We start from the raw sequence: 4956 nt of genomic DNA, 5'->3' as shown, positions 1-4956 counted from the left end.
CTTTACAACTTTATAAGACAAAGGAGCAAACACTTGGGTAGGAGGGTTATTGGGGTTGTTGGGATCGGGAATATATGAGACAGGGAAGGCAGCACAAGATTGCATATCCTCCAAATCTAATTCCCCTCTAGCACGAGCCTCTATCATGGCGCGTACCAGGGGTCCGGCAGTTGGAGTTGCCGGAGGAGGGAAAAGTTCCTCATCCCTTTCCTTTGTTGTTAGAGGGAGAGGGGGGGGGGGCTGATGGCAAATGGTCCTTGTAAAGAGGCGGCGCCGTGATTTCAGCAGCAGCCATCCTCGGCTCCTCATCGTAAACTTCCAGAGCTTCTAAAAGAATACGGCAGGAGACAATAATTTGCTGTGGAGCTTTTGGTGACTCATCTAAATACTTCAAAATCTTTCTCCACAATGTGGCTTTTGTTGACCCGGTCTCAGGATAGACCGGACATTTGAGCCAGACATATTTTAGCAGTCCAGCTAGCCTTTTTTTCTTAATTGGAGGCAATGGGGTGCCTCGATTAGAAAGAATAATGTTAGAGGCCTTGAGAAGGTTTCCAAGTTCGTGGAGGTGCACAATCTGAGACTTGGACAACCCACCTCCCATACTTACGAGGGGGCCGGCAGGCGGCCGGGATGCGTTGAGCCCGTTCTCGGGCGTAAGCACCGGAGGTCTCAGGCGGAGGGAGAAGGGGCCTTGAGAAGGTTTCCAGGTTCGTGGAGGTATGCAACCTGGGGCTTGGACAACCCGCCTCTGATACCTACGAGAGAGCCGGCAGGCGGCTGGGACGCATCGAGCCCTTTTCCCGGGCGTGAGTATCGGAGGTCTCAGGCGGAGGGCGACGGACGATTACCCAGTTATTGGGGATCACGTCGGGGTCACCAGTTGTAACATTCACGCAGTTACCGCGGGCCTCTCACGAGTGAGGGGAAAGAAGACACCAAACTGATTCTCCTTTGAGGGGGATGAGAGCGCCCAGACCGGAGTCTGGAAACCTCTTTTATTGAGTACATCAGAGGGCTGGGTTAGTACATCAGAGGGCTGGGTTAAGCATATATACATCACACTACCTAATACAAGCCCATGACTATATATGGTAATACATGAAGCGCAAGGGATCACGTGCTCCGATTAAGCACGTGACAAGCTGCAGGGGCTTGCCTCCTGAAATTTGAGGCTTTTCCCCAGGTTGTTGCTGGTACTTTCCATGCTAGCTTCCTTGTTAGTGTACGACTGATTTTACTAGTCTGCACTAACAGAAATGCCTAGCATGTGATGGGGTGTTATAATGCAACACATGACTGAAGAAGGTGAGTTTTGCATTTGTTCTTGCAGACGCTGACCACTGTCCCAAATGCCCCGAGGACCAGCAACCCAACAAGGACCAAGATCAGTGTGTTCCTAAAGTGATAACCTGCCTATCCTACAAAGAAGATCTGGGGATCATCCTTACTTCCTTCGCTCTACTTTTCTCTTTCAGCACTGGCTTTATTTTAAGCATCTTTGTTAAGCACCTGGAAACTCCAGTAGTCAAAGCCAACAACCAGGACCTGTCTTTCTTGCTCCTAATTTCTCTCCTGCTTTCCTTCTTGTCTTCCTTCCTCTTCATTGGCCAGCCAAGGGGAGCCACCTGCCTTCTGCGACAAGCAACCTTCAGCATCATCTTCTCAGTGGCTGTCTCTTCTCTCTTGGCCAAAACCATCACGGTGGTGCTGGCCTTCCTAGCCACCAAGCCAGGCAATCATGTGAGGAAATGGCTGGGGAAGCCTTTGGGCAATTCCGTTGTCCTTTCTTGCTCTGCTGTCCAAGTTATAATCTGTGCTATCTGGTTGAGCTTTGCTCCCCCATTCCCTGACTCAGATATGCATTCCCAGGCTGGAGAGATTGTCCTGCAATGCAATGAAGGCTCAGTCACCATGTTCTACACTGCGCTCGGCTACATGGGCTTCCTGGCAGCCATCTGCCTGGCGGTAGCTTTCCTTGCCCGGAGGCTGCCGGGGGCCTTCAACGAAGCCAAGCTGATCACCTTCAGCATGCTGGTCTTCTGCAGCGTTTGGGTCTCCTTCGTGCCCACCTACCTGAGCACCAAGGGCAAATACATGGTGGCCGTGCAGGTCTTCTCCATCTTGGCCTCCAGTGCTGGGCTGCTGGGCTGCATCTTTTTCCCCAAGTGCTACATTATTCTTTTTCGACCTGATTTGAATACAAAGGAGCAGCTCATTCTGAAAAGCAGAACAGAAATGTGATTTTAAATGTGCACCACTTAGCAAGCACCAGGGACCCATTTGCTTATCTCTGTCCCCAGTACAAATGTTTAGATCAAATGTGAACATTTCTTAGGGAAGCCCTTTCTATCTGCTTTATACTTCCATTCTAAGTTACACTTAATTTCTTTAAAAAATCTCCCATGGTAGAATGGGACCATCACTCTTTTACAAAGGAAAAGAAAGGTTTCAGAAAGAGAAAGAAATAAATGAAATAAATAAAAACGAAGTCTTCTGCAGGAATCAAAGTCCCACTGTTTTTATGAGATTTTGCATGGTGTCATCTGACCATGGATACAAACGAGTGGCCCAACATGTTTACCTCCCCCACTTCCAGATTTGTAATTAGTTTTGTGAGTTATGTCCTATTAGATTTGAGACATCTTATGAGATGTGAGTGAGACAACCTGCCAAGGGTTTGTTGCTGGAGGAGGGCAGGAAAGAGTTAAGGCCCAAACGAAGCTCCATCGCCCCACCAGTCACTCATAGAAGGAGGGAGCCTAACAACTTAAAGGGGGTCTCCTTACATATGTCTCCTCCCCTGATATGAATGGGCGAGGTTTTGAACCCATAGTACTCAAAATTCATACTGGAACATTTAATTTTTAAATTTTTTAAATTTTTTTTATTGCTTTTAAAATAACAGAAAAAGAAACAAAAAAGAAACAAAACACAAAAATAATTGTAATGCAAACACATACATTCTCAAAAAACAATTCTTAAAAAGTGCTTAAAAAGTAAAAGTATCATAGAAAAAAGAAACGAAGAATAATATATTGTTACAACTAACAGTTACAATTTTATATATATACTTATCTAATGTAAATATTATTCAAGCATGTATATATTAATTTCTAATACATTTATATAACTATCATTCTTTTTTAACCTACTGTATTTTGTATAAATGAGTTCCATATTTCATTATATTTCTCCGTACAAGGTCTACATCTATAAGCAATTTGCTCCTAAGCAGCAAGTGGAATCAGATCTTCAATCCATTGAGTGAATGGGCCACACATTTATCCTTCCAATGCTGCAATATCGGCCTTTTGGCCATAGTAAGGGCACAGAGAATCCATTTATGGTGTCCAGTTGTCAAATTCCATGTACTACGTATGTAATTCAAGAGAATATTATCCTCTGAAACTTTTACTTTTGTCTCACAGTCATATTTATATAGTCCACTACTTTCTCCCAAAATGTAAGTATAGGACATTGGAAAAACATGTGTTTTAAAGAAGCATTATCCTTATTTCATCTCCAACAAAATTAAATGTTCCAGTATGAATTCAGAATACCGTGGGTTCAAAACCTCGCCCATTCATATCAGGGGAGGAGACAACACAAAAAAAATTTTTTTTTACATAAATGTAATAGAGTCCAATCAATTCTAAATATTATTTTTTATTATACAAGTCATAGTTTAAGGTCCATTGACACTCACGCTATGGAAATTTAGACACTCTCCCATTGTCTAGGCAATATGGGAACCTCTAATTCTTTATTCCACTCATTTCTTAGCATCTGCATATCAAATTGGATAACAAATATCTATAAAAACTAACAGTAGTTTTTTTTAGTGTTAAAGGATTTAACAAGTTGTTCTAGAATGTCATGTGTTTTAGAGGCTGAAAATGCTGCTGGCCTAAACAATGTTAACAAATGTTATAGCTGTAAATATTGCCATTGGGTTACATCTGATAGATGATATTTATCTCTTAATACAGCATATGTTAAAAATTAATCATCTATCAGTTGGTCCAAAGTCAATATCCCCACTTCCATCCAATTTTTCCATATCACCATTTCTTTCCCAATGTTTAGAATTGGGTTTCCCCATAAAGTCAATTTAGCATGGGAAAAAGGGTCAAATCTTTTTTTATTAGACATTCCATTCCACAACTTTCTAACTGATGTCATTATTTCCAGAGACACTAAAGTTCTAGTGTATTTGGATCCTAATACTGTCCATCCCACCAAAGGTGCTATATATATATATATATATATATATATATATATATATATATATATTCCAAAGTTGCCCAAATCGGAAAATTAACTCCAATTGTTGGCATCCAGTATTTAAGGCTTGACAATATGTAAGCATGACAATATAGCTCGAGGTTCAGAAAACTGAATCCTCCCTCATTAACTGGTAATTGCATTTTCTGTAAAGATATTCTTGGAATCAAAGAACCCCATGGAAATTTTCTAAATAAGGAATTTATTTTCTGAAAATATTTTCCAGATATATGAACTGGAATTCCTCTCAGAATATAAATTAATCTGGGAATAATATTCATTTTGAGAGTGTTCACCTTTCCCCAAAGGGCGAAGTTTAATGACCCCAATCTATCGATATCGGAAGAAACCTCTCTCTCTCTCTCTCTCTTTATATTTCAAATTTGTTATCGCCCATCTCACTGCAGAACGACTCTGGGCAGTTTATATTATATGTTGCTAATTGAGTTATATCTTTTGGTATACACACACTTCAATATTTAATGGATTTGGTACAAATATGGAATTGATATTCCTTAAATGGATGGGTAACCAAATTTTTACCTATTGGCATCAGTTACGATTTGGTCCAGTTAATAGACTATCCTGCTATTTTACTACAGGCATCTATCATTTGCATCAACACTGGAATAGCAGCGTGAAGTTTAGAAATAAAAGAATATTGTGTGC

This window comes from Python bivittatus, unplaced genomic scaffold, assembly GCF_059951505.1.
Source record: "Python bivittatus isolate LINGU-HERP-01145 unplaced genomic scaffold, Pbiv_v1 ctg000800_np1212, whole genome shotgun sequence".
Lineage (NCBI taxonomy): Eukaryota > Metazoa > Chordata > Lepidosauria > Squamata > Pythonidae > Python > Python bivittatus.
Note: the sequence above shows the minus strand (reverse complement) of the source record.